The sequence below is a fragment of the Hyla sarda genome, unplaced genomic scaffold (assembly GCF_029499605.1).
Source record: "Hyla sarda isolate aHylSar1 unplaced genomic scaffold, aHylSar1.hap1 scaffold_978, whole genome shotgun sequence".
In the NCBI taxonomy this organism is placed as follows: domain Eukaryota; kingdom Metazoa; phylum Chordata; class Amphibia; order Anura; family Hylidae; genus Hyla; species Hyla sarda.
In genome coordinates this window covers 25,559-44,544 of record NW_026611008.1, presented here as the reverse complement: position 1 = coordinate 44,544, position 18,986 = coordinate 25,559, and the positions used below count along the sequence as shown (strand labels likewise).

At 46.6% G+C, this 18,986-nt stretch overlaps 8 non-coding genes and 1 pseudogene across 8 annotated transcripts; all 9 read left to right on the top strand.

The window, feature by feature from the left end:
* The first annotated feature begins 792 nt into the window (after nt 1-792).
* LOC130351457 (U2 spliceosomal RNA) lies at nt 793-983 on the top strand. Its single transcript, XR_008888156.1, has one exon. It is a non-coding gene; the product is annotated as a U2 spliceosomal RNA (small nuclear RNA).
* Nucleotides 984-3,079: 2,096 nt separating this feature from the next.
* LOC130351502 (U2 spliceosomal RNA) lies at nt 3,080-3,270 on the top strand. Its single transcript, XR_008888197.1, has one exon. It is a non-coding gene; the product is annotated as a U2 spliceosomal RNA (small nuclear RNA).
* A 2,097-nt stretch (nt 3,271-5,367) lies between these two features.
* On the top strand, nt 5,368-5,527 carry LOC130351448 (U2 spliceosomal RNA; annotated as a pseudogene).
* A 693-nt stretch (nt 5,528-6,220) lies between these two features.
* On the top strand, nt 6,221-6,404 carry LOC130351445 (U2 spliceosomal RNA). The gene has a single exon (XR_008888147.1). It is a non-coding gene; the product is annotated as a U2 spliceosomal RNA (small nuclear RNA).
* A 2,094-nt stretch (nt 6,405-8,498) lies between these two features.
* LOC130351456 (U2 spliceosomal RNA) lies at nt 8,499-8,689 on the top strand. Its single transcript, XR_008888155.1, has one exon. It is a non-coding gene; the product is annotated as a U2 spliceosomal RNA (small nuclear RNA).
* Nucleotides 8,690-10,770: 2,081 nt separating this feature from the next.
* On the top strand, nt 10,771-10,961 carry LOC130351455 (U2 spliceosomal RNA). The gene has a single exon (XR_008888154.1). It is a non-coding gene; the product is annotated as a U2 spliceosomal RNA (small nuclear RNA).
* A 2,096-nt stretch (nt 10,962-13,057) lies between these two features.
* On the top strand, nt 13,058-13,248 carry LOC130351454 (U2 spliceosomal RNA). Its single transcript, XR_008888153.1, has one exon. It is a non-coding gene; the product is annotated as a U2 spliceosomal RNA (small nuclear RNA).
* A 2,098-nt stretch (nt 13,249-15,346) lies between these two features.
* On the top strand, nt 15,347-15,537 carry LOC130351501 (U2 spliceosomal RNA). Its single transcript, XR_008888196.1, has one exon. It is a non-coding gene; the product is annotated as a U2 spliceosomal RNA (small nuclear RNA).
* Nucleotides 15,538-17,637: 2,100 nt separating this feature from the next.
* Nucleotides 17,638-17,828, top strand: LOC130351453 (U2 spliceosomal RNA). Its single transcript, XR_008888152.1, has one exon. It is a non-coding gene; the product is annotated as a U2 spliceosomal RNA (small nuclear RNA).
* The last annotated feature ends 1,158 nt before the right edge of the window (nt 17,829-18,986 follow it).

Genomic DNA, 18,986 nt, shown 5'->3' with positions numbered 1-18,986 from the left:
GCACTGTGCTGTGATGTCACTCAATACCACTGACATCACTAGGTGTAAACAACATCTCTCCTTTGCTGTGTATGTGACTATGGAGCTGTTTGGTGATGTCGTCTATTACGGCCTTCATAGAAGCAACAGGAGATTGTTGCATCCATCTTGAACCCTCAGAACTACAGTGCTATGATGTCACTCACTTCCACAGGCCTTGCAGAGTGTAAACAACAACAACCCAGCTTTGTTGTGTATGTAACCAAAGGGATTTGTGATGTCACCTAGAACCTTCACAGCAGCGACAGCTTTATGAGGAGCATCAGCACTGCTCTGCCTGAGCAGAACCATCACCGCCATAGGTTGTCAAATAACCCGGATTTAACCCACACAGGTAAGTCCAATGGGGTGCAGGCATGTCCTCTATGCTTACAGCTTCCCGTGGGTGTTGGTTTGATACCGTTTGGGGACAGCCAAGGAGGCATCTGCAGGCAACAAAGGTAGGTGTGTGCTTGTGTGTGTGTTTCCTATGCAGATCCTAAGCCCAGTGTCACATGCAAGTAGGAGGAGTAAGAAGGGTTCCTGGCAAATCCGGGTTATGGATTGCATTTAAAAAGGCCCCGTGGGAGTGCAATGGGCCCCTGTCTTGCTGCTTAGCAATAATGGTATGGGTTTAGGTTCTGCTGTGTGTACTGGTGGTTGACTGCCCCCCAGCCCAGAGTGTGCATGGAAAATTGTCTGGCAGCCTCCCTGACAGCAAGCAGTGATAGTGCCCATGAAGGGGACCTTGTTGGGCCCGCCCCTTTCACGGTTATCGCTTCTCGGCCTTTTGGCTAAGATCAAGTGTAGTATCTGTTCTTATCAGTTTAATATCTGATACGTCCCCTATCTGGGGACCATATATTAAATGGATTTTTGAGAACGGGGGCCGATTTCGAAGCTTGCTTCCGTCGCCCTATGCATTGACCCGATATGGCAGTATCTTCGGGTACAGTGCACCACCCCCTTACAGGGTTAAAAAGAAAGATTCCTACTTTCATTGCTACCTGCTTGCTGGCTAGCCAGCTAGCCAGCCCTGTGGGCCTTGCTGCTGCTGCAGCCAAAAAACAAAAGGTGGTGCTGCTGCTGCTTCTGCTGCTTCTGCTTCTGCTTGTGTCTGGCCCCTGTTGGAGCGTCCAGGCACAGGACTTCTGCTGCTGCTGACTAAATGGCCTCCTTAATTGGATCATTTGAGTAGCCAGCACACCTGTGCAGGTAGGGCATGACATGATAGGCAGCTGCCTTGATAGCGGGTGGGTGCTGAATGTTCCTAATTGACAAAATAAGATTAATGCTTATGAAGAAATATAAAATCTCATCCCTTCCCCAATATCGCGCCACACCCCTACCCCTTAATTCCCTGGTTGAACGTGATGGACATATGTCTTTTTTCGACCGTACTAACTATGTAACTATGTAACATAACATGGGGGGGGGGGGGGGGGGGGGTCTCCTGGCTGTTCACACAGGTGTGTCATTGCTGTACATTGACCATGCATTGCTTCTGTGGTATTGCAAAGGCAAAGACAAATGCTTCCAGCCATCCATTGCACTAATGGATTGGTCATCAGCTGGCTGTCTATGTCCCGCATCAATATAGACCAAAGTACAGAGGGTTAGGCTATGCTATTGTGCACCTACCTGATGCATCAGAAGGTGCGAGGCCCTTGCTAAATTCTGTGCACAGACTTTGAGATCTATGCTTTAGACTGTATCTAAACCTGCTCCAACATGGACTGACATTCTGGCCTACTTTCAGCCGATGCGACTTGTCTGTCGCTGAACAGTCGCTTTTTATGTATTCAGCACCTATGTATAATGTTGTAAAAATGCTCTAGAAGCTAAAGTCGCAGAAATGTCACACATATTTGGCCTGCAACTTTCTGTGCGACAAATTCAGACAGGAAAAATCAGTATAAATCCTTAGAAAATTATCCCCCAGTGTCTCCATCTGCTGGCGGTATTGAATAAGCATTGCTGCACTGATGGGGTATGCATTAGACGAAAAAAAAGAAGAAAAAGAAGAATAATACGCCCAGAAAAGAGGCGAAAAGGAGAAAAACGTAAAAAAACGTGAAAAAAAAGTAAGAGGAAGAGAAGGGAAAAAAAGGTGGAAATGGGTTTAAAAGTGATTTCGGCGGAGAAATATATATATATATATATATATATATATATATATATATATATATGCGCACACACACACATAGATATAAACGTATTCTCCGTTGAGATATTGCAGCCGCTGCTGTGTCCAGGCCCAGGAGCCTTAGCACTGTGCTGTGATGTCACTCAATACCACTGACATCACTAGGTGTAAACAACATCTCTCCTTTGCTGTGTATGTGACTATGGAGCTGTTTGGTGATGTCGTCTATTACGGCCTTCATAGAAGCAACAGGAGATTGTTGCATCCATCTTGAACCCTCAGAACTACAGTGCTATGATGTCACTCACTTCCACAGGCCTTGCAGAGTGTAAACAACAACAACCCAGCTTTGTTGTGTATGTAACCAAAGGGATTTGTGATGTCACCTAGAACCTTCACAGCAGCGACAGCTTTATGAGGAGCATCAGCACTGCTCTGCCTGAGCAGAACCATCACCGCCATAGGTTGTCAAATAACCCGGATTTAACCCACACAGGTAAGTCCAATGGGGTGCAGGCATGTCCTCTATGCTTACAGCTTCCCGTGGGTGTTGGTTTGATACCGTTTGGGGACAGCCAAGGAGGCATCTGCAGGCAACAAAGGTAGGTGTGTGCTTGTGTGTGTGTTTCCTATGCAGATCCTAAGCCCAGTGTCACATGCAAGTAGGAGGAGTAAGAAGGGTTCCTGGCAAATCCGGGTTATGGATTGCATTTAAAAAGGCCCCGTGGGAGTGCAATGGGCCCCTGTCTTGCTGCTTAGCAATAATGGTATGGGTTTAGGTTCTGCTGTGTGTACTGGTGGTTGACTGCCCCCCAGCCCAGAGTGTGCATGGAAAATTGTCTGGCAGCCTCCCTGACAGCAAGCAGTGATAGTGCCCATGAAGGGGACCTTGTTGGGCCCGCCCCTTTCACGGTTATCGCTTCTCAGCCTTTTGGCTAAGATCAAGTGTAGTATCTGTTCTTATCAGTTTAATATCTGATACGTCCCCTATCTGGGGACCATATATTAAATGGATTTTTGAGAACGGGGGCCGATTTCGAAGCTTGCTTCCGTCGCCCTATGCATTGACCCGATATGGCAGTATCTTCGGGTACAGTGCACCACCCCCTTACAGGGTTAAAAAGAAAGATTCCTACTTTCATTGCTACCTGCTTGCTGGCTAGCCAGCTAGCCAGCCCTGTGGGCCTTGCTGCTGCTGCAGCCAAAAAACAAAAGGTGGTGCTGCTGCTGCTTCTGCTGCTTCTGCTGCTTCTGCTTGTGTCTGGCCCCTGTTGGAGCGTCCAGGCACAGGACTTCTGCTGCTGCTGACTAAATGGCCTCCTTAATTGGATCATTTGAGTAGCCAGCACACCTGTGCAGGTAGGGCATGACATGATAGGCAGCTGCCTTGATAGCGGGTGGGTGCTGAATGTTCCTAATTGACAAAATAAGATTAATGCTTATGAAGAAATATAAAATCTCATCCCTTCCCCAATATCGCGCCACACCCCTACCCCTTAATTCCCTGGTTGAACGTGATGGACATATGTCTTTTTTCGACCGTACTAACTATGTAACTATGTAACATAACATGGGGGGGGGGGGGGGGGGGGGTCTCCTGGCTGTTCACACAGGTGTGTCATTGCTGTACATTGACCATGCATTGCTTCTGTGGTATTGCAAAGGCAAAGACAAATGCTTCCAGCCATCCATTGCACTAATGGATTGGTCATCAGCTGGCTGTCTATGTCCCGCATCAATATAGACCAAAGTACAGAGGGTTAGGCTATGCTATTGTGCACCTACCTGATGCATCAGAAGGTGCGAGGCCCTTGCTAAATTCTGTGCACAGACTTTGAGATCTATGCTTTAGACTGTATCTAAACCTGCTCCAACATGGACTGACATTCTGGCCTACTTTCAGCCGATGCGACTTGTCTGTCGCTGAACAGTCGCTTTTTATGTATTCAGCACCTATGTATAATGTTGTAAAAATGCTCTAGAAGCTAAAGTCGCAGAAATGTCACACATATTTGGCCTGCAACTTTCTGTGCGACAAATTCAGACAGGAAAAATCAGTATAAATCCTTAGAAAATTATCCCCCAGTGTCTCCATCTGCTGGCGGTATTGAATAAGCATTGCTGCACTGATGGGGTATGCATTAGACGAAAAAAAAGAAGAAAAAGAAGAATAATACGCCCAGAAAAGAGGCGAAAAGGAGAAAAACGTAAAAAAACGTGAAAAAAAAGTAAGAGGAAGAGAAGGGAAAAAAAGGTGGAAATGGGTTTAAAAGTGATTTCGGCGGAGAAATATATATATATATATATATATATATATATATATATATATATGCGCACACACACACATAGATATAAACGTATTCTCCGTTGAGATATTGCAGCCGCTGCTGTGTCCAGGCCCAGGAGCCTTAGCACTGTGCTGTGATGTCACTCAATACCACTGACATCACTAGGTGTAAACAACATCTCTCCTTTGCTGTGTATGTGACTATGGAGCTGTTTGGTGATGTCGTCTATTACGGCCTTCATAGAAGCAACAGGAGATTGTTGCATCCATCTTGAACCCTCAGAACTACAGTGCTATGATGTCACTCACTTCCACAGGCCTTGCAGAGTGTAAACAACAACAACCCAGCTTTGTTGTGTATGTAACCAAAGGGATTTGTGATGTCACCTAGAACCTTCACAGCAGCGACAGCTTTATGAGGAGCATCAGCACTGCTCTGCCTGAGCAGAACCATCACCGCCATAGGTTGTCAAATAACCCGGATTTAACCCACACAGGTAAGTCCAATGGGGTGCAGGCATGTCCTCTATGCTTACAGCTTCCCGTGGGTGTTGGTTTGATACCGTTTGGGGACAGCCAAGGAGGCATCTGCAGGCAACAAAGGTAGGTGTGTGCTTGTGTGTGTGTTTCCTATGCAGATCCTAAGCCCAGTGTCACATGCAAGTAGGAGGAGTAAGAAGGGTTCCTGGCAAATCCGGGTTATGGATTGCATTTAAAAAGGCCCCGTGGGAGTGCAATGGGCCCCTGTCTTGCTGCTTAGCAATAATGGTATGGGTTTAGGTTCTGCTGTGTGTACTGGTGGTTGACTGCCCCCCAGCCCAGAGTGTGCATGGAAAATTGTCTGGCAGCCTCCCTGACAGCAAGCAGTGATAGTGCCCATGAAGGGGACCTTGTTGGGCCCGCCCCTTTCACGGTTATCGCTTCTCGGCCTTTTGGCTAAGATCAAGTGTAGTATCTGTTCTTATCAGTTTTCATGCTGGTGGGGATGGGTGCTGCATGGAGGATGCAGGTGTACCAGGGCTTTCCGGGGCTGGTTCTGAGGAATCAGCTCGACGGCTGCCCCGATGTGACCTGTTCCCTCCGGGTCTCGCCATGAGGCTGAGAGGGTCTAGAGCCGAGGTACTTTTGTGCCTCGGGGAGTGGTGACCCCGAGGTGCCGAAACTCACTGGGAGAATAGACTCACTGAGTTGAAGCACGGGCACCATAATCTCTTCACCTTGTGGCACTCACCTCTTGATTCCCGGCCTTCTGGCTAGGATCAGAGAAATTTTTATAGATCCGGCCGGATGTCCGGGCAGTATATCTGCACACATTCACTTATTTATTTCTTTTTTGTCTCACTGTGTCACTTTTTGCGTGTTGTGTGTTCACAGGATTGGTCAGGATGCGGTAGCCCTTCTGGGTGTCCCTCCTGGCGGTCTAGGGGAGGTGTGTGTGGCCATTCGGTTCCGCACCTCCCTGCAAACACCCCGGGTACTCCTGCTTTGGCAGGGTACCTACCGTAATCGGCTCTGCGGGCAGATACCTTGGCTAACGCCAAGGGGGATGCCGGGAGCATTTGTGGTCCCCTAGTAGCTTCGGCGAAAAGGGACATCGAACCTGGAACCTCGCAGGTACCTTTTGGTCCGGAGGCGAAGGGTAAGGTTTGTTGGGGGGCCTCTCTCCTATCGGAGAAGGGCTTGCGATAGACCGCATCCTTTGTGCACGTTTTTTTAGTGTAACACGTTTGCACTTTTTCTTGCACTTTGGGTGAATCGAAAGCACGTTCCTCGGCTTTAGATAAAAAAAAAAAAAAAAAATCTGTTCTTATCAGTTTAATATCTGATACGTCCCCTATCTGGGGACCATATATTAAATGGATTTTTGAGAACGGGGGCCGATTTCGAAGCTTGCTTCCGTCGCCCTATGCATTGACCCGATATGGCAGTATCTTCGGGTACAGTGCACCACCCCCTTACAGGGTTAAAAAGAAAGATTCCTACTTTCATTGCTACCTGCTTGCTGGCTAGCCAGCTAGCCAGCCCTGTGGGCCTTGCTGCTGCTGCAGCCAAAAAACAAAAGGTGGTGCTGCTGCTGCTTCTGCTGCTTCTGCTTCTGCTTGTGTCTGGCCCCTGTTGGAGCGTCCAGGCACAGGACTTCTGCTGCTGCTGACTAAATGGCCTCCTTAATTGGATCATTTGAGTAGCCAGCACACCTGTGCAGGTAGGGCATGACATGATAGGCAGCTGCCTTGATAGCGGGTGGGTGCTGAATGTTCCTAATTGACAAAATAAGATTAATGCTTATGAAGAAATATAAAATCTCATCCCTTCCCCAATATCGCGCCACACCCCTACCCCTTAATTCCCTGGTTGAACGTGATGGACATATGTCTTTTTTCGACCGTACTAACTATGTAACTATGTAACATAACATGGGGGGGGGGGGGGGGGGGGGTCTCCTGGCTGTTCACACAGGTGTGTCATTGCTGTACATTGACCATGCATTGCTTCTGTGGTATTGCAAAGGCAAAGACAAATGCTTCCAGCCATCCATTGCACTAATGGATTGGTCATCAGCTGGCTGTCTATGTCCCGCATCAATATAGACCAAAGTACAGAGGGTTAGGCTATGCTATTGTGCACCTACCTGATGCATCAGAAGGTGCGAGGCCCTTGCTAAATTCTGTGCACAGACTTTGAGATCTATGCTTTAGACTGTATCTAAACCTGCTCCAACATGGACTGACATTCTGGCCTACTTTCAGCCGATGCGACTTGTCTGTCGCTGAACAGTCGCTTTTTATGTATTCAGCACCTATGTATAATGTTGTAAAAATGCTCTAGAAGCTAAAGTCGCAGAAATGTCACACATATTTGGCCTGCAACTTTCTGTGCGACAAATTCAGACAGGAAAAATCAGTATAAATCCTTAGAAAATTATCCCCCAGTGTCTCCATCTGCTGGCGGTATTGAATAAGCATTGCTGCACTGATGGGGTATGCATTAGACGAAAAAAAAGAAGAAAAAGAAGAATAATACGCCCAGAAAAGAGGCGAAAAGGAGAAAAACGTAAAAAAACGTGAAAAAAAAGTAAGAGGAAGAGAAGGGAAAAAAAGGTGGAAATGGGTTTAAAAGTGATTTCGGCGGAGAAATATATATATATATATATATATATATATATATATATATATATACGCACACACACACATAGATATAAACGTATTCTCCGTTGAGATATTGCAGCCGCTGCTGTGTCCAGGCCCAGGAGCCTTAGCACTGTGCTGTGATGTCACTCAATACCACTGACATCACTAGGTGTAAACAACATCTCTCCTTTGCTGTGTATGTGACTATGGAGCTGTTTGGTGATGTCGTCTATTACGGCCTTCATAGAAGCAACAGGAGATTGTTGCATCCATCTTGAACCCTCAGAACTACAGTGCTATGATGTCACTCACTTCCACAGGCCTTGCAGAGTGTAAACAACAACAACCCAGCTTTGTTGTGTATGTAACCAAAGGGATTTGTGATGTCACCTAGAACCTTCACAGCAGCGACAGCTTTATGAGGAGCATCAGCACTGCTCTGCCTGAGCAGAACCATCACCGCCATAGGTTGTCAAATAACCCGGATTTAACCCACACAGGTAAGTCCAATGGGGTGCAGGCATGTCCTCTATGCTTACAGCTTCCCGTGGGTGTTGGTTTGATACCGTTTGGGGACAGCCAAGGAGGCATCTGCAGGCAACAAAGGTAGGTGTGTGCTTGTGTGTGTGTTTCCTATGCAGATCCTAAGCCCAGTGTCACATGCAAGTAGGAGGAGTAAGAAGGGTTCCTGGCAAATCCGGGTTATGGATTGCATTTAAAAAGGCCCCGTGGGAGTGCAATGGGCCCCTGTCTTGCTGCTTAGCAATAATGGTATGGGTTTAGGTTCTGCTGTGTGTACTGGTGGTTGACTGCCCCCCAGCCCAGAGTGTGCATGGAAAATTGTCTGGCAGCCTCCCTGACAGCAAGCAGTGATAGTGCCCATGAAGGGGACCTTGTTGGGCCCGCCCCTTTCACGGTTATCGCTTCTCGGCCTTTTGGCTAAGATCAAGTGTAGTATCTGTTCTTATCAGTTTAATATCTGATACGTCCCCTATCTGGGGACCATATATTAAATGGATTTTTGAGAACGGGGGCCGATTTCGAAGCTTGCTTCCGTCGCCCTATGCATTGACCCGATATGGCAGTATCTTCGGGTACAGTGCACCACCCCCTTACAGGGTTAAAAAGAAAGATTCCTACTTTCATTGCTACCTGCTTGCTGGCTAGCCAGCTAGCCAGCCCTGTGGGCCTTGCTGCTGCTGCAGCCAAAAAACAAAAGGTGGTGCTGCTGCTGCTTCTGCTGCTTCTGCTTGTGTCTGGCCCCTGTTGGAGCGTCCAGGCACAGGACTTCTGCTGCTGCTGACTAAATGGCCTCCTTAATTGGATCATTTGAGTAGCCAGCACACCTGTGCAGGTAGGGCATGACATGATAGGCAGCTGCCTTGATAGCGGGTGGGTGCTGAATGTTCCTAATTGACAAAATAAGATTAATGCTTATGAAGAAATATAAAATCTCATCCCTTCCCCAATATCGCGCCACACCCCTACCCCTTAATTCCCTGGTTGAACGTGATGGACATATGTCTTTTTTCGACCGTACTAACTATGTAACTATGTAACATAACATGGGGGGGGTCTCCTGGCTGTTCACACAGGTGTGTCATTGCTGTACATTGACCATGCATTGCTTCTGTGGTATTGCAAAGGCAAAGACAAATGCTTCCAGCCATCCATTGCACTAATGGATTGGTCATCAGCTGGCTGTCTATGTCCCGCATCAATATAGACCAAAGTACAGAGGGTTAGGCTATGCTATTGTGCACCTACCTGATGCATCAGAAGGTGCGAGGCCCTTGCTAAATTCTGTGCACAGACTTTGAGATCTATGCTTTAGACTGTATCTAAACCTGCTCCAACATGGACTGACATTCTGGCCTACTTTCAGCCGATGCGACTTGTCTGTCGCTGAACAGTCGCTTTTTATGTATTCAGCACCTATGTATAATGTTGTAAAAATGCTCTAGAAGCTAAAGTCGCAGAAATGTCACACATATTTGGCCTGCAACTTTCTGTGCGACAAATTCAGACAGGAAAAATCAGTATAAATCCTTAGAAAATTATCCCCCAGTGTCTCCATCTGCTGGCGGTATTGAATAAGCATTGCTGCACTGATGGGGTATGCATTAGACGAAAAAAAAGAAGAAAAAGAAGAATAATACGCCCAGAAAAGAGGCGAAAAGGAGAAAAACGTAAAAAAACGTGAAAAAAAAGTAAGAGGAAGAGAAGGGAAAAAAAGGTGGAAATGGGTTTAAAAGTGATTTCGGCGGAGAAATATATATATATATATATATATATATATATATATATATATATATATATGCGCACACACACACATAGATATAAACGTATTCTCCGTTGAGATATTGCAGCCGCTGCTGTGTCCAGGCCCAGGAGCCTTAGCACTGTGCTGTGATGTCACTCAATACCACTGACATCACTAGGTGTAAACAACATCTCTCCTTTGCTGTGTATGTGACTATGGAGCTGTTTGGTGATGTCGTCTATTACGGCCTTCATAGAAGCAACAGGAGATTGTTGCATCCATCTTGAACCCTCAGAACTACAGTGCTATGATGTCACTCACTTCCACAGGCCTTGCAGAGTGTAAACAACAACAACCCAGCTTTGTTGTGTATGTAACCAAAGGGATTTGTGATGTCACCTAGAACCTTCACAGCAGCGACAGCTTTATGAGGAGCATCAGCACTGCTCTGCCTGAGCAGAACCATCACCGCCATAGGTTGTCAAATAACCCGGATTTAACCCACACAGGTAAGTCCAATGGGGTGCAGGCATGTCCTCTATGCTTACAGCTTCCCGTGGGTGTTGGTTTGATACCGTTTGGGGACAGCCAAGGAGGCATCTGCAGGCAACAAAGGTAGGTGTGTGCTTGTGTGTGTGTTTCCTATGCAGATCCTAAGCCCAGTGTCACATGCAAGTAGGAGGAGTAAGAAGGGTTCCTGGCAAATCCGGGTTATGGATTGCATTTAAAAAGGCCCTGTGGGAGTGCAATGGGCCCCTGTCTTGCTGCTTAGCAATAATGGTATGGGTTTAGGTTCTGCTGTGTGTACTGGTGGTTGACTGCCCCCCAGCCCAGAGTGTGCATGGAAAATTGTCTGGCAGCCTCCCTGACAGCAAGCAGTGATAGTGCCCATGAAGGGGACCTTGTTGGGCCCGCCCCTTTCACGGTTATCGCTTCTCGGCCTTTTGGCTAAGATCAAGTGTAGTATCTGTTCTTATCAGTTTAATATCTGATACGTCCCCTATCTGGGGACCATATATTAAATGGATTTTTGAGAACGGGGGCCGATTTCGAAGCTTGCTTCCGTCGCCCTATGCATTGACCCGATATGGCAGTATCTTCGGGTACAGTGCACCACCCCCTTACAGGGTTAAAAAGAAAGATTCCTACTTTCATTGCTACCTGCTTGCTGGCTAGCCAGCTAGCCAGCCCTGTGGGCCTTGCTGCTGCTGCAGCCAAAAAACAAAAGGTGGTGCTTCTGCTGCTTCTGCTTCTGCTTGTGTCTGGCCCCTGTTGGAGCGTCCAGGCACAGGACTTCTGCTGCTGCTGACTAAATGGCCTCCTTAATTGGATCATTTGAGTAGCCAGCACACCTGTGCAGGTAGGGCATGACATGATAGGCAGCTGCCTTGATAGCGGGTGGGTGCTGAATGTTCCTAATTGACAAAATAAGATTAATGCTTATGAAGAAATATAAAATCTCATCCCTTCCCCAATATCGCGCCACACCCCTACCCCTTAATTCCCTGGTTGAACGTGATGGACATATGTCTTTTTTCGACCGTACTAACTATGTAACTATGTAACATAACATGGGGGGGGGGGGGGGGTCTCCTGGCTGTTCACACAGGTGTGTCATTGCTGTACATTGACCATGCATTGCTTCTGTGGTATTGCAAAGGCAAAGACAAATGCTTCCAGCCATCCATTGCACTAATGGATTGGTCATCAGCTGGCTGTCTATGTCCCGCATCAATATAGACCAAAGTACAGAGGGTTAGGCTATGCTATTGTGCACCTACCTGATGCATCAGAAGGTGCGAGGCCCTTGCTAAATTCTGTGCACAGACTTTGAGATCTATGCTTTAGACTGTATCTAAACCTGCTCCAACATGGACTGACATTCTGGCCTACTTTCAGCCGATGCGACTTGTCTGTCGCTGAACAGTCGCTTTTTATGTATTCAGCACCTATGTATAATGTTGTAAAAATGCTCTAGAAGCTAAAGTCGCAGAAATGTCACACATATTTGGCCTGCAACTTTCTGTGCGACAAATTCAGACAGGAAAAATCAGTATAAATCCTTAGAAAATTATCCCCCAGTGTCTCCATCTGCTGGCGGTATTGAATAAGCATTGCTGCACTGATGGGGTATGCATTAGACGAAAAAAAAGAAGAAAAAGAAGAATAATACGCCCAGAAAAGAGGCGAAAAGGAGAAAAACGTAAAAAAACGTGAAAAAAAAGTAAGAGGAAGAGAAGGGAAAAAAAGGTGGAAATGGGTTTAAAAGTGATTTCGGCGGAGAAATATATATATATATATATATATATATATATATATATATATATATATATATATATATATGCGCACACACACACATAGATATAAACGTATTCTCCGTTGAGATATTGCAGCCGCTGCTGTGTCCAGGCCCAGGAGCCTTAGCACTGTGCTGTGATGTCACTCAATACCACTGACATCACTAGGTGTAAACAACATCTCTCCTTTGCTGTGTATGTGACTATGGAGCTGTTTGGTGATGTCGTCTATTACGGCCTTCATAGAAGCAACAGGAGATTGTTGCATCCATCTTGAACCCTCAGAACTACAGTGCTATGATGTCACTCACTTCCACAGGCCTTGCAGAGTGTAAACAACAACAACCCAGCTTTGTTGTGTATGTAACCAAAGGGATTTGTGATGTCACCTAGAACCTTCACAGCAGCGACAGCTTTATGAGGAGCATCAGCACTGCTCTGCCTGAGCAGAACCATCACCGCCATAGGTTGTCAAATAACCCGGATTTAACCCACACAGGTAAGTCCAATGGGGTGCAGGCATGTCCTCTATGCTTACAGCTTCCCGTGGGTGTTGGTTTGATACCGTTTGGGGACAGCCAAGGAGGCATCTGCAGGCAACAAAGGTAGGTGTGTGCTTGTGTGTGTGTTTCCTATGCAGATCCTAAGCCCAGTGTCACATGCAAGTAGGAGGAGTAAGAAGGGTTCCTGGCAAATCCGGGTTATGGATTGCATTTAAAAAGGCCCCGTGGGAGTGCAATGGGCCCCTGTCTTGCTGCTTAGCAATAATGGTATGGGTTTAGGTTCTGCTGTGTGTACTGGTGGTTGACTGCCCCCCAGCCCAGAGTGTGCATGGAAAATTGTCTGGCAGCCTCCCTGACAGCAAGCAGTGATAGTGCCCATGAAGGGGACCTTGTTGGGCCCGCCCCTTTCACGGTTATCGCTTCTCGGCCTTTTGGCTAAGATCAAGTGTAGTATCTGTTCTTATCAGTTTAATATCTGATACGTCCCCTATCTGGGGACCATATATTAAATGGATTTTTGAGAACGGGGGCCGATTTCGAAGCTTGCTTCCGTCGCCCTATGCATTGACCCGATATGGCAGTATCTTCGGGTACAGTGCACCACCCCCTTACAGGGTTAAAAAGAAAGATTCCTACTTTCATTGCTACCTGCTTGCTGGCTAGCCAGCTAGCCAGCCCTGTGGGCCTTGCTGCTGCTGCAGCCAAAAAACAAAAGGTGGTGCTGCTGCTGCTTCTGCTGCTTCTGCTTCTGCTTGTGTCTGGCCCCTGTTGGAGCGTCCAGGCACAGGACTTCTGCTGCTGCTGACTAAATGGCCTCCTTAATTGGATCATTTGAGTAGCCAGCACACCTGTGCAGGTAGGGCATGACATGATAGGCAGCTGCCTTGATAGCGGGTGGGTGCTGAATGTTCCTAATTGACAAAATAAGATTAATGCTTATGAAGAAATATAAAATCTCATCCCTTCCCCAATATCGCGCCACACCCCTACCCCTTAATTCCCTGGTTGAACGTGATGGACATATGTCTTTTTTCGACCGTACTAACTATGTAACTATGTAACATAACATGGGGGGGGGGGTTGGGGGGGGTCTCCTGGCTGTTCACACAGGTGTGTCATTGCTGTACATTGACCATGCATTGCTTCTGTGGTATTGCAAAGGCAAAGACAAATGCTTCCAGCCATCCATTGCACTAATGGATTGGTCATCAGCTGGCTGTCTATGTCCCGCATCAATATAGACCAAAGTACAGAGGGTTAGGCTATGCTATTGTGCACCTACCTGATGCATCAGAAGGTGCGAGGCCCTTGCTAAATTCTGTGCACAGACTTTGAGATCTATGCTTTAGACTGTATCTAAACCTGCTCCAACATGGACTGACATTCTGGCCTACTTTCAGCCGATGCGACTTGTCTGTCGCTGAACAGTCGCTTTTTATGTATTCAGCACCTATGTATAATGTTGTAAAAATGCTCTAGAAGCTAAAGTCGCAGAAATGTCACACATATTTGGCCTGCAACTTTCTGTGCGACAAATTCAGACAGGAAAAATCAGTATAAATCCTTAGAAAATTATCCCCCAGTGTCTCCATCTGCTGGCGGTATTGAATAAGCATTGCTGCACTGATGGGGTATGCATTAGACGAAAAAAAAGAAGAAAAAGAAGAATAATACGCCCAGAAAAGAGGCGAAAAGGAGAAAAACGTAAAAAAACGTGAAAAAAAAGTAAGAGGAAGAGAAGGGAAAAAAAGGTGGAAATGGGTTTAAAAGTGATTTCGGCGGAGAAATATATATATATATATATATATATATATATATATATATATATATATGCGCACACACACACATAGATATAAACGTATTCTCCGTTGAGATATTGCAGCCGCTGCTGTGTCCAGGCCCAGGAGCCTTAGCACTGTGCTGTGATGTCACTCAATACCACTGACATCACTAGGTGTAAACAACATCTCTCCTTTGCTGTGTATGTGACTATGGAGCTGTTTGGTGATGTCGTCTATTACGGCCTTCATAGAAGCAACAGGAGATTGTTGCATCCATCTTGAACCCTCAGAACTACAGTGCTATGATGTCACTCACTTCCACAGGCCTTGCAGAGTGTAAACAACAACAACCCAGCTTTGTTGTGTATGTAACCAAAGGGATTTGTGATGTCACCTAGAACCTTCACAGCAGCGACAGCTTTATGAGGAGCATCAGCACTGCTCTGCCTGAGCAGAACCATCACCGCCATAGGTTGTCAAATAACCCGGATTTAACCCACACAGGTAAGTCCAATGGGGTGCAGGCATGTCCTCTATGCTTACAGCTTCCCGTGGGTGTTGGTTTGATACCGTTTGGGGACAGCCAAGGAGGCATCTGCAGGCAACAAAGGTAGGTGTGTGCTTGTGTGTGTGTTTCCTATGCAGATCCTAAGCCCAGTGTCACATGCAAGTAGGAGGAGTAAGAAGGGTTCCTGGCAAATCCGGGTTATGGATTGCATTTAAAAAGGCCCCGTGGGAGTGCAATGGGCCCCTGTCTTGCTGCTTAGCAATAATGGTATGGGTTTAGGTTCTGCTGTGTGTACTGGTGGTTGACTGCCCCCCAGCCCAGAGTGTGCATGGAAAATTGTCTGGCAGCCTCCCTGACAGCAAGCAGTGATAGTGCCCATGAAGGGGACCTTGTTGGGCCCGCCCCTTTCACGGTTATCGCTTCTCAGCCTTTTGGCTAAGATCAAGTGTAGTATCTGTTCTTATCAGTTTAATATCTGATACGTCCCCTATCTGGGGACCATATATTAAATGGATTTTTGAGAACGGGGGCCGATTTCGAAGCTTGCTTCCGTCGCCCTATGCATTGACCCGATATGGCAGTATCTTCGGGTACAGTGCACCACCCCCTTACAGGGTTAAAAAGAAAGATTCCTACTTTCATTGCTACCTGCTTGCTGGCTAGCCAGCTAGCCAGCCCTGTGGGCCTTGCTGCTGCTGCAGCCAAAAAACAAAAGGTGGTGCTGCTGCTGCTTCTGCTGCTTCTGCTTCTGCTTGTGTCTGGCCCCTGTTGGAGCGTCCAGGCACAGGACTTCTGCTGCTGCTGACTAAATGGCCTCCTTAATTGGATCATTTGAGTAGCCAGCACACCTGTGCAGGTAGGGCATGACATGATAGGCAGCTGCCTTGATAGCGGGTGGGTGCTGAATGTTCCTAATTGACAAAATAAGATTAATGCTTATGAAGAAATATAAAATCTCATCCCTTCCCCAATATCGCGCCACACCCCTACCCCTTAATTCCCTGGTTGAACGTGATGGACATATGTCTTTTTTCGACCGTACTAACTATGTAACTATGTAACATAACATGGGGGGGGGGGTTGGGGGGGGTCTCCTGGCTGTTCACACAGGTGTGTCATTGCTGTACATTGACCATGCATTGCTTCTGTGGTATTGCAAAGGCAAAGACAAATGCTTCCAGCCATCCATTGCACTAATGGATTGGTCATCAGCTGGCTGTCTATGTCCCGCATCAATATAGACCAAAGTACAGAGGGTTAGGCTATGCTATTGTGCACCTACCTGATGCATCAGAAGGTGCGAGGCCCTTGCTAAATTCTGTGCACAGACTTTGAGATCTATGCTTTAGACTGTATCTAAACCTGCTCCAACATGGACTGACATTCTGGCCTACTTTCAGCCGATGCGACTTGTCTGTCGCTGAACAGTCGCTTTTTATGTATTCAGCACCTATGTATAATGTTGTAAAAATGCTCTAGAAGCTAAAGTCGCAGAAATGTCACACATATTTGGCCTGCAACTTTCTGTGCGACAAATTCAGACAGGAAAAATCAGTATAAATCCTTAGAAAATTATCCCCCAGTGTCTCCATCTGCTGGCGGTATTGAATAAGCATTGCTGCACTGATGGGGTATGCATTAGACGAAAAAAAAGAAGAAAAAGAAGAATAATACGCCCAGAAAAGAGGCGAAAAGGAGAAAAACGTAAAAAAACGTGAAAAAAAAGTAAGAGGAAGAGAAGGGAAAAAAAGGTGGAAATGGGTTTAAAAGTGATTTTGGCGGAGAAATATATATATATATATATATATATATATATATATATATATATATATATGCGCACACACACACATAGATATAAACGTATTCTCCGTTGAGATATTGCAGCCGCTGCTGTGTCCAGGCCCAGGAGCCTTAGCACTGTGCTGTGATGTCACTCAATACCACTGACATCACTAGGTGTAAACAACATCTCTCCTTTGCTGTGTATGTGACTATGGAGCTGTTTGGTGATGTCGTCTATTACGGCCTTCATAGAAGCAACAGGAGATTGTTGCATCCATCTTGAACCCTCAGAACTACAGTGCTATGATGTCACTCACTTCCACAGGCCTTGCAGAGTGTAAACAACAACAACCCAGCTTTGTTGTGTATGTAACCAAAGGGATTTGTGATGTCACCTAGAACCTTCACAGCAGCGACAGCTTTATGAGGAGCATCAGCACTGCTCTGCCTGAGCAGAACCATCACCGCCATAGGTTGTCAAATAACCCGGATTTAACCCACACAGGTAAGTCCAATGGGGTGCAGGCATGTCCTCTATGCTTACAGCTTCCCGTGGGTGTTGGTTTGATACCGTTTGGGGACAGCCAAGGAGGCATCTGCAGGCAACAAAGGTAGGTGTGTGCTTGTGTGTGTGTTTCCTATGCAGATCCTAAGCCCAGTGTCACATGCAAGTAGGAGGAGTAAGAAGGGTTCCTGGCAAATCCGGGTTATGGATTGCATTTAAAAAGGCCCCGTGGGAGTGCAATGGGCCCCTGTCTTGCTGCTTAGCAATAATGGTATGGGTTTAGGTTCTGCTGTGTGTACTGGTGGTTGACTGCCCCCCAGCCCAGAGTGTGCATGGAAAATTGTCTGGCAGCCTCCCTGACAGCAAGCAGTGATAGTGCCCATGAAGGGGACCTTGTTGGGCCCGCCCCTTTCACGGTTATCGCTTCTCGGCCTTTTGGCTAAGATCAAGTGTAGTATCTGTTCTTATCAGTTTAATATCTGATACGTCCCCTATCTGGGGACCATATATTAAATGGATTTTTGAGAACGGGGGCCGATTTCGAAGCTTGCTTCCGTCGCCCTATGCATTGACCCGATATGGCAGTATCTTCGGGTACAGTGCACCACCCCCTTACAGGGTTAAAAAGAAAGATTCCTACTTTCATTGCTACCTGCTTGCTGGCTAGCCAGCTAGCCAGCCCTGTGGGCCTTGCTGCTGCTGCAGCCAAAAAACAAAAGGTGGTGCTGCTTCTGCTGCTTCTGCTTCTGCTTGTGTCTGGCCCCTGTTGGAGCGTCCAGGCACAGGACTTCTGCTGCTGCTGACTAAATGGCCTCCTTAATTGGATCATTTGAGTAGCCAGCACACCTGTGCAGGTAGGGCATGACATGATAGGCAGCTGCCTTGATAGCGGGTGGGTGCTGAATGTTCCTAATTGACAAAATAAGATTAATGCTTATGAAGAAATATAAAATCTCATCCCTTCCCCAATATCGCGCCACACCCCTACCCCTTAATTCCCTGGTTGAACGTGATGGACATATGTCTTTTTTCGACCGTACTAACTATGTAACTATGTAACATAACATGGGGGGGGGGGGGGGGTCTCCTGGCTGTTCACACAGGTGTGTCATTGCTGTACATTGACCATGCATTGCTTCTGTGGTATTGCAAAGGCAAAGACAAATGCTTCCAGCCATCCATTGCACTAATGGATTGGTCATCAGCTGGCTGTCTATGTCCCGCATCAATATAGACCAAAGTACAGAGGGTTAGGCTATGCTATTGTGCACCTACCTGATGCATCAGAAGGTGCGAGGCCCTTGCTAAATTCTGTGCACAGACTTTGAGATCTATGCTTTAGACTGTATCTAAACCTGCTCCAACATGGACTGACATTCTGGCCTACTTTCAGCCGATGCGACTTGTCTGTCGCTGAACAGTCGCTTTTTATGTATTCAGCACCTATGTATAATGTTGTAAAAATGCTCTAGAAGCTAAAGTCGCAGAAATGTCACACATATTTGGCCTGCAACTTTCTGTGCGACAAATTCAGACAGGAAAAATCAGTATAAATCCTTAGAAAATTATCCCCCAGTGTCTCCATCTGCTGGCGGTATTGAATAAGCATTGCTGCACTGATGGGGTATGCATTAGACGAAAAAAAAGAAGAAAAAGAAGAATAATACGCCCAGAAAAGAGGCGAAAAGGAGAAAAACGTAAAAAAACGTGAAAAAAAAGTAAGAGGAAGAGAAGGGAAAAAAAGGTGGAAATGGGTTTAAAAGTGATT